Source organism: Camelina sativa, chromosome 14 (genome assembly GCF_000633955.1).
Source record: "Camelina sativa cultivar DH55 chromosome 14, Cs, whole genome shotgun sequence".
Lineage (NCBI taxonomy): Eukaryota > Viridiplantae > Streptophyta > Magnoliopsida > Brassicales > Brassicaceae > Camelina > Camelina sativa.
In genome coordinates this window covers 19,391,373-19,402,091 of record NC_025698.1, presented here as the reverse complement: position 1 = coordinate 19,402,091, position 10,719 = coordinate 19,391,373, and the positions used below count along the sequence as shown (strand labels likewise).

Sequence of the window (10,719 nt, the reverse complement as noted above, 5' to 3'; positions counted from 1 at the left end):
TTGCCTTGTATAACAAAACAAAAAAAATGAGAGTAAATTAAGGCATGTGCTTCTTAATTACAGCTACACGATATAATCGAAAATATATATTCGAACAACGAAACAGCTTTGGTTGTACGTTCTTCCTATTTCACAATTGCTAATTATCTGCTTCTCACTCCATTGAATTTGAAAGGAATATGAAACACAAAATTAATTTAGAAGATTGGCTACTTGGGTACCATTTTACAAAAAGACTTGAATTTGTAAACTTTATAAATACATACTAACGTCTTATCAAAACTTGTGACAACAGTCACAACACTATAAATCCAAAGTAGATAACTTTCGGCTTCCATCTTCAAGACTATTGACCGTGAAATGATAAATTTCATTATGGCGAGAAGGCACTGAAAAATGTTCCGCAAAAATTAATTAATCGGCTGCTGGCTCTTTTTTGAAGATTCACTCCTGAATAGAAAATTTTACTTCCTTGTTTTTTTATTTCTTTTTTTGCCAAGGAACTAAAGCTAGTTAGTATATTCCTAACTTTATTCATTTTATGTGATATTTACTCACTTAGCAAAAAGAAAGAAAAAAAAACGTACTAACTAGCTTCTTCATGATTATTAGAACTTGTGACAACACAAACTAGAACTGATCTTAGGCATGGATGTCCAACACAAACAAGTTGGATAGGCGGTTAGCTCATAGGAGATATCACTTCTAAAGTTATCTTAGGCATGCATGTCCCCGATCAGAAATGCGAAAGTCTACTTATTATGTCTTTGAAAAGGTATCCGGTTACGTTCGTTTTGCTGTGATTCTCTTAAGTAGTTATGTATGATTCTTGCACATCAACCTGGGTTGCCGGGGTCAATACAAACTAGGGTAACAAGCTCTTTTAAGGCGCATTCTTTAAGCTTATGTTTTCTACCTATTTTCTTAAATTTCTGGTGATGTTTCATTTTATGTCTACGTACTCATCATGTAGCATATTTGAGACCTTTTAGCTTTCCTTTCTTTCTTTTAATTGGCCAAAAGTAGGGAATTTTATTAAATTATGGTTGGTAGAATTTAATTTAATATATAGTACACATAGAAGATAACCTAGATCCTAATTATATTATGTTGTATGGTGCAGAGGGAGAGATGGACTACTAGAATTAAATTCTGCAAGTTTATTGTATCGTTGCATTTATATATCTTGTTTCCTACCATTTATACAAGAACACAATTGTACTATAAACAAGATAGTACATCTAAATTGTGTTCTTGTATTGCATAAATTGGATACATACGTGTAGATCTTCTAACATTTGTTTGGAATTTTTCTGTGGAATCAAAACCAAAATTTAACATATGTTAACAAATACTACAAAAACTCACATTAATATGATTATATCTGATGGAGGAGAAAGAACGTTGAATTGAGAGAACTACAAAAGTAAATTCTATACCCTTAAAAATAGATTTTTATATTTATAAAAAACTTTTTGAAATATTAAATTAGTAGAGGTATTTTTGGAAAAGAAAAATGAAATAAGACACCAATCACATCATAAACACATAATCCTTGTACCTCTTGAGATTTTGTTCCCGTTGCCGGCTGCTTCTAAGATTTATTTTTTAGTAATGTGATTAATAGCAATTTTAAGATTGGCAAGTCCGAAGTGGTCTGATTTATCAAGCTTGATGTGATTGATCTGTTCGTCAACATAAATCAGCACATGTTGGTTGATTGGACGTCCAATGTTTAGAAGAGCTTGCACAAGGCGTGCACTCAAGTCTTTTATTATGGTGTTAACTACGCCTAACATCCGCAACCAAATCAAACCAAGATAAGAGGTAAATAAATATTAAAAACTTTGACTATATTTTTAAAATTAACCATTAATTAACTATACCACTTTTTGGAAAGTCAGTTCAAGCAAAGTCATCGTCTCTTAAATAACCACCGGTACCTTTTGATTTTTTTGTATTTTGTTTCCCTTCAATGTAACTTTTTCTTGGATTCTTGTTTTGGATAGAAAGACAAATCTTTGATCATTTTCAAACAACAACCACAATAATATTATATTTTTCACAACGATTAGAAATGGAGACAATTTATAGAAAATAAAACATATGTTAAATTTCACACACTTTTCTTTTCATGATTTTTTTATAAAAACTGGTTAAACTTATAGTATACGATATTTGTTTTGTGATATCGTTTTAATAAATTATTTTAAAATTGACTTATCATATATAAAACTATTTTTTGTTAACTATCACTTTTAGATGATGACAATAAAATTAATATATATGACAACATAAAATTATCTATCAAAATAATTAAGTAAGAACTTACATTTAGATTCTATCAAAATAATTAAGTAAGAACTTACATTTTTCTTTCTAGACTACTTATCAGTTTTTTATTTTCTAAAAAAAATATATAAAAAAAGATAATTTATCTTAAGTATTTAACAAAAATACCATATATATAGTTGATTTTGCTATAAGTAATGGTCTTTTTACTATATAGTAACATACTGTTTAAATAATTTCAACAATATATTGTAATCAAAAATATTTAGTAATATGTACCTTAATTTTCTTTCTTTTCATGATCCTTCTATTAAACACTATATAACATATATAAATTATAAATTTTAGTTGAACCGTAGTATTATGAATATTATTTTTTAAGACATATATTAACAATTTTATCTGTACATTTCATATATAATTGAATAGAAACTTCATTTTATATTTCAAGTTAATAATGCATACATAAACTATGCATGGCGTTGACTACTTTCTAGTAAGAGATATGTGTTGATATAAGAAAATGACATTCCACTTTTTGGTGATTATAACTGAAAATTAAAAACCTTCCGTTTTAACTGAAAATCAATGAATAGGGAGGCTTCATTGGCACGTCTCTCCAACATGTTGCTCCTTTGAATCTGACGAAAGAACAACAAATCACCTGTCACAACCAAGAAAACAAGTGTGATCAACCGTGACACCATCAGACTCAACAGCCATCACATCTTCCTCTTCACCGCTATTTCCACTGCTGTGCAGACCCCATGTAATACAAAGAACCAAGTACCTTCCCATGTAGGCAACTCACAGTTTATGTAGAAGTATACAAGCTCGTGAACTAAACCAGAGAGGACGAATGTCGTGAAACACCCTATGAACCTTGCCCAATTGGTGGACCCCATTTGGTGCTGGCATACTGAACACACCAGAAAAGATGCATGGCCGGTAAATAGCCTAGACCATGAGGTTCCAACGGCGACTGCTTGAAGAGACGTGGCTAAGTACGACGACCCCAGAAATCTTGAAGAGACGTGGCTAAGTACGACGACCCCAGAAATCTTGAAGAGACGTGGCTAAGTAAGACGACCCCAAAAATCTTGAAATGTTGATACTCCTTCTGTTTAAAAAATGTTATGTCTTCTTGGGAACACATTGTATACAAACGAGTTCCTTACTTGTTTGTTGACTACTGATTTTTTTTACAGAAAGCACGTGAAGATGGGATAATTAACATCAGAAGTGAGCTTTCACTTATGGAGCTCGAAGTTCAGGTCTTTATTTCTACTTTCGATTTTTCAATGTCACGACTCACTATCTCATTGCCTTAAGCTAATTTGGTTGAGTTGTTATTTTTCAATATCTACTGTTATTCAAATATATATTTTTGACATTGGAAAATATCTAGTTTCAGCGCCTACTTATTCTCACTACCCCTATCTTTTCTAATATTATCAAAATCCCACTCAACCCTTCTTATATTATATTATAAATTTAAATTTCAAAATAAAAATAAAAAATAAAATAACCAATAATAAAAACTCTCTCTCCTCTCTCATTTGCCAAAATTGAAATAAAACGGTCTGATTTTGAGCTCTTCTCTCATTCTTACGATTTTTAATCCTCCTCCCTCTCTTCTTCTTCTTTATCCACCATTAACACTCACTTCAAGGTAGTTTTAATCTCTCTTATTCTCTAGATTAGCAATGTGACTAATTGTAGTGGAATCTCAATTGGAATGATTGGAAAAATTGTAGATTTGTAAATTTATTTGGTCTTTATGCTTATTAAGGTTAGTAGACTTGTTTCTTAGTGGATTAAGGTCTTGCGTTGGTTATTATGATTGAGAAAGGTTGAATTTGAGCTTGAATGCCGGATTTTGTAAAAAAATTTGGGGATTTCAGATCTGAGACAACTGAGACAATTGGGTACAACTATGTAAGAAATTAAAGATCCAAAAATTTGGTGCAACTGAGAAAAATAGGTACAACATTGTTTATGAACTGCTACTAAAAAATGGAAATTGACTGTTTTCTTTCTCTTTCTTTTTCAGGTGACAATGCCAAAGACTTCAGTCATACGCTTTCTTTATGATGGATACTATTCAAGTATCGGAGAAGATGTTCGATGGAGACATCATCTAGTGATGTAGCATATGCTAAGTTGGTTGAGAAGATATGCAGCAAGATAAGGGTAGATGAGGCTATGAAAAATCTGAGAGTTAGTTAGTTTCGCTTCTTATTCCCAAACTATAGGGAATACCAAATTATATTCGAGATGATGAAGATGTTGTGTGTTATTTAAAGGATGTGTCTAAAGAAGGGTTTAGAAGTGTTTTACATGTCGAATTTACCAATAAAGAAGAACAAAATCAGGGGATCAATAAAAATGAGTGGTTTTATCAAGTTCTGATAAAGGATTTGGTAACAGGAAATGTTCCAAATAATAAATAAATTGCTCTAATTGGTGGAGTGAATGATGGTGGTGGAGTGAATAAAGAGATTGCTCTAATTGATGGAGCGAATAAAGATATTTCTCTAGTTGGTGGAACAAATGATAGTGGTGGTGGTGGTATCGAAGATATGTACGTAAGAGAACCATCACTACAAAATCTGGTGGTGGTCGAGAATGAAGATAGAGATGTAGAAGGAAAAAAGTCTGGACCTCTTTTATGGGAAGATGGTTTTGATATTACGATAGGCCAGAAATTTGGAAGCAAAGAAGCAATACAAAGTTTAATTGAAAAGGCTGGACATAAGAATTGTTTTAAGTCTGTTGTAAAAAAGTCGGAGTCGTTGAGATATGTGGTAAAATATTCTGAAGCACAGAATGGTTGCAACTGGTATGTAAGAGCTGCAAGGAGTGATAAGTCTAAGCGTTTCTCTATACGAACTCATAGAAATATTCATACATGCTCTCGGTCAACAACAAGTACATGGCGAATCAGAAGGAAATGTACACCAAATATGGTTGCTTCTTTTTTGGCTGCAGATTATCCGGGTAAAATTGCCACACCAACTCCAAAAGCTCTCATTGACTTGGTTCCAGGAAGATTTGGTGTGCAGGTGTCATACTCTACCGCACGGAGAGGAAAAAAAAAAGCTGCAGATGATGTTCGAGGTACCCCAGAGGAAGGTTTTAGGCTTATGTATTTGTATATGTTCATGTTAGAAAAGATGAATCATGACACAGTTTCATATGTGGAAGTGGATGAGGAACAGAAGTTTAAGTACTTGTTCTTCGCACTTGTAACATCCGTGTTCCGGAATTATATTTTGGTTTGTGTTGAATAAATCAAAGGAGTTGATTTTAAATAATTTTGGTTTAATTAATTAAATTTTGGTTTAATCTAATTAAACCAAAAACCCCTAATCTCCCTCTAAAAGTCACGCCTCTTCTCTCCTATTGTGCTTTTGTCGACATTTTTATCAGAAAAGAGAGAGAGCTTTGGTCCATTTGGTGTGAAGGAGAAGGAGAAAGAGATCAACAAAGCTGTGTTTTAGAGAAAAAGAGAAGGAACAGAATCATCAGGGTTGGGAGAAGGAGGATCCGACTGTTCAAATCATTTCGAAAGGTATTGATTTTTTGTAGGGTTGTAGCTAAGAAATTTTCGTACACTATCCTTTTTACAGAAGTGAATTTGAGTTAATATTCTAAGAAATATCAGCAGTTTCGTGGGGCGTTTTTTCTCAATCGCTGATTGAGACCAGCGAGTGTTTCGGGATCGATTTCGGTTTCATCTGAAATCTGATCGTACTGAAATTTTGTGGGAAGCTTCTGGATATCTATAGCTTGCTTTACACCGTAGGGATTGGAAAGTTAACGGTTCGTTTTGATTTCGTGCTTTCACTTGTGAGGTTGTTCTTTACTGATTTTTCTGGCAGTTTGTTTTCAATGTTTGTTTGTTGTTGTGATTGGTTGTAGGAGCGAGTTTGGTTGTTCTTCGATATTGGAGAGCTTCTATTTTGGCTGAAGTTATTTTCATGAATCACTTGTTAAGGTGAGTGCGTGACCATGAGCTTATCTGAGCGATTGGGTTGTATGACTTGTTTTGTGTGGTGATATGTAGGTGTGGTGAATGTGTTATTGGGTGACCTGTTCAATGAATGGTTTGTTATGTTTTGTTTTTGTTTGTACTCTTGATTTGCTTGTGTGTATAGCTTGTATATGGGAGGATCGCCTCACTGGGTATTTCTGGTAATACTCATGCATCTCATTGTGTTTGTGGTGCAGGTAATGAATGTGTAGCGTGGTGTAACACCTGCGAACCAAATTGGGGATTTGGGTAAGGGGTGTCAATCGACATCAAGTGGAGTGTCGATCGACACCATCAATTTTGTTTCGACCAGATTATTTTAATTCATCGTTTTGGTTCGATCTGGTTCAATTGAAGTGTCAAACCGACGTATACATAGAGGAAACTCGACCTAGGTCGTGGAAAGAATTGTCTTGGCCATTTCTAAAGAGAAAAGAGAGGAGCGAGAGTGTTCTTGAGGGATTTTGGAGATTCTAAGCTAGATTGGTGAGATCTGTTCCTATGGAGTGGAGATCTGGTGCTAGGGACGAAGGGGAAGCCTTCTAGGGTGCTGGATTCGTCAGTTTGGATCAGAAACTTCCTGCAAAAGAGGTGAGTGCATGACCATGGATTATCTAAGTCTGAGAATCCTTTGTTTTCTTGATTTGTTGTGTGTTTGTGGTGTTGTTCTTGCTTGTGGAGGATGTGTTATGGTTCTTATAGGTTCCTGAAGCTTTTGGGTGAGTTTGGGACGGATTGGAGATGATTGCAAACGAAGATTCGTTGATCGGCTTCGAGCATAATGTATCTGTGGGGTCAGTATCGATCGACACCATTCTGGGCCTAGTGTTGATCGACACCATTCTGGGCCTAGTGTTGATCGACACCACTTTGGTGTCGGTCGACACCAACTTGTGTGTTGCGTGTGGTTGCCTGGTTGGTTGTGTTTATTTGTTGTTTTTTAAACATTGGATCTTAGCAACTTGTGTGTATAGCCCAGTAGATGGGAGGATTGCCTCACTAAGTATTTATGATAATACTTACGCATCTCAATTGTTGTTTATGGTGTGCAGGTTGTGACGTGGAATCAGGGCGATGAGGAAGAGGATAATCTAGGGTCTCGTTTGTGTGTTGTTGGTTATGTTGTTTATGTTGGAACCTTGGTTAGAAGCATGTTTGGTTGTTGGATAGAATGGTTAGGAATATTATTGTATTGATGTTATATCGGTTTTGTATTATTGGTATGTTTCTGCTGTGTGTATGGGTTATTGCAGGTTTAATGTTGTATTGTGGTTTAGGTCAGTTTAATTAAGTAGTATGGGATGCTTAATTATATATTGTAATTGTTATTATTATTTAAAAAAAAAAAAACGGGTCGTGTTGTTTCAGTTTGGTATCAGAGCCATTACGGTTCTAGGATGGTTAAGTGGATGGTTAGAGCAGTTAGGGAATTTAATTGGTTGAATTATTTTCCTGTTGCTTGATGTATGATGTTGTGTGATGAAATTGATTATGAGTAGTTAGTCAATTTGTTTGTGGTATGGAGTCCTAGTATTATCCTCTTCGAGCCTTCAATGAGATTCCACGGTAAGATGTGTGTTTGTGTAAGCTTTTGTATTGTGTGCTTAGCTTTCTGTTCTGGGTAGTGCAAATGGTTAAGGGTGGAGCGGTTGCTGTTCGTGGACGTGGACGTGGTCGGGGACGCGGTCGTGGTCGTGGTCGTGATAGGGGCAGAATCCCAGCAGTGAGTGAGTCCGTTGAGCAGATTGTGACAGCTGAGGGTGTTGGCGAGTCACAGGACCTCCAGGAGGGGTCCATGAGTGTGGCCGGTAGTGGTACTAATAGGACCATAGGTGCCGAGGGGGTCGGTATGCGCGGTGTCGGTGCTCGAGTGGCCGGTGGTGCTTGGGTTCCGGGTGTGGGAATCCCAGCAGGTGGAGCGCCTGTAGGAGGTGTGGACCTGGCGGGCTTGTTGACACAGCTGTTAGAGCAGATACCAGGAGTGGGTCCGGCTCAGGCTCAGGTAGTGCCACCAGTGGTGGCGGAGGACCAGCAGCCAGTTGCTACGGATGTGAGAGCTCATGCTCGTTATTTTTCTATGCTGAAGGAGATGCANTGCTGTGTGTATGGGTTATTGCAGGTTTAATGTTGTATTGTGGTTTAGGTCAGTTTAATTAAGTAGTATGGGATGCTTAATTATATATTGTAATTGTTATTATTATTTAAAAAAAAAAAAACGGGTCGTGTTGTTTCAGTTTGGTATCAGAGCCATTACGGTTCTAGGATGGTTAAGTGGATGGTTAGAGCAGTTAGGGAATTTAATTGGTTGAATTATTTTCCTGTTGCTTGATGTATGATGTTGTGTGATGAAATTGATTATGAGTAGTTAGTCAATTTGTTTGTGGTATGGAGTCCTAGTATTATCCTCTTCGAGCCTTCAATGAGATTCCACGGTAAGATGTGTGTTTGTGTAAGCTTTTGTATTGTGTGCTTAGCTTTCTGTTCTGGGTAGTGCAAATGGTTAAGGGTGGAGCGGTTGCTGTTCGTGGACGTGGACGTGGTCGGGGACGCGGTCGTGGTCGTGGTCGTGATAGGGGCAGAATCCCAGCAGTGAGTGAGTCCGTTGAGCAGATTGTGACAGCTGAGGGTGTTGGCGAGTCACAGGACCTCCAGGAGGGGTCCATGAGTGTGGCCGGTAGTGGTACTAATAGGACCATAGGTGCCGAGGGGGTCGGTATGCGCGGTGTCGGTGCTCGAGTGGCCGGTGGTGCTTGGGTTCCGGGTGTGGGAATCCCAGCAGGTGGAGCGCCTGTAGGAGGTGTGGACCTGGCGGGCTTGTTGACACAGCTGTTAGAGCAGATACCAGGAGTGGGTCCGGCTCAGGCTCAGGTAGTGCCACCAGTGGTGGCGGAGGACCAGCAGCCAGTTGCTACGGATGTGAGAGCTCATGCTCGTTATTTTTCTATGCTGAAGGAGATGCATAACATTGATATTGCGCGGTTTTCAGGTGGTACAGATCCTACTGCTGCAGATGCGTGGAGGACGAGTGTGGAACGTAACTTCCAGACTTTGAGATGTCCTAAGGAGTTTTGGGTGGACATAGGGGTCCACAATTTGGTTGGTGATGCTCAGGTGTGGTGGAGATCAGTGGCTGCTAGGAGAGTGCAGAGGGAGATGACTTGGGCTGACTTTGTGGAGGAGTTCAACCGTAAGTATTTTCCGAGAGAGGCATTAGACCGATTGGAGGTGCAGTTTCTTCAGCTATCTAAGGGGACTCGGTGAGTGCGGGAGCTGGACTTAGAGTTCAGTCGACTCCTTTCTTATGGGGGTCGGGCGATGGAGTCCGAGGTGGCTAAGATCAGGAGGTTCATGAGGGCGCTTCATGAGGACTTGAGAGTCCACTGCAGAGGGAGGAGTTACGCTACGAGGGCGGAGCTAGTGGAGATTGTAGCATAGATAGAGGATGACTTGAGGTCATAGGTAGTAGTGGTCAGTCCAGCGGTTCAGACGGAGGAGACTTTGGAGCAGAACAATCCGAGCAAGGGTAACAAGTCGGAGCAAATGCATAAGAGGAAGCGCGAAGACACGTCAGGTATGCAGCAAGGTGGGCGAGGGTGCTTTAGATGTGGAAGCAAGAACTACAGGTTGGCAGACTGTCCCAAGAAAGGTGATCCACAGGAATATCGTCGATCGTGTTACCATTGTGGGGAGGAGGGGCACATCTAGCTGGAGGCAGATGATGGAGGGTGCGACACAACCGAAGGGAGGACCGGGTGCTCAACCCGGAGTTTAGTTGGCTTTTGTTTCTTCTTTTTTCAGCTATGTATTTTAGTTTAGATTCATAAACATTTATTTCACTTGAGGATTTAATAAAATGGAGTAATTTGGTTTTTGGAATTTGTGGATTTTGTGGAAAAGGAAATCACTCGGGAGTTCTATAAATAAAAAGTTGCCATAAATAGAAAGTTTCAAAAAATAGAAAGTTCAATGAATAGTTAGGACTTGTCTATTTTTAGAAAGGGGATGTGAAATGCCGGAGTGGCGGGAATGCTTAGAGGTTGACCTGCAGAGTGGTCGCAGATGAGATGATCAATTCTCAAGGATTTTGTTTTGATTGGTGATGTCACAATGTTAAGAGAATATGCGGGTTCTAAAAATAGGAAGTTTTATGGATAGTTAAAGCTTGCTTATTTATGGAAAGTGTGTTTGCAAACAAACAGAAAGTTCTATGACTAGTTAGAACTTGTCTATTTTTGGAGAGGGTGTTTGTAAACACCGAAGTGTTTGGGATGTTTAAAGTGAGGCCTAGGGGTGGCCATGGTAGTGATGATATTCTGGGAGAGAATATCGTATTAGTAGGACATCGAGATGTTCTACGCGGATCACGGGGGTGGGAGAGAATAAGGGCGGGG

At 38.2% G+C, this 10,719-nt stretch overlaps 1 pseudogene; it reads right to left on the bottom strand.

The window, feature by feature from the left end:
* LOC104743786 overlaps positions 1-3,197 on the bottom strand; it is a 4,756-nt pseudogene extending 1,559 nt beyond the window's left edge.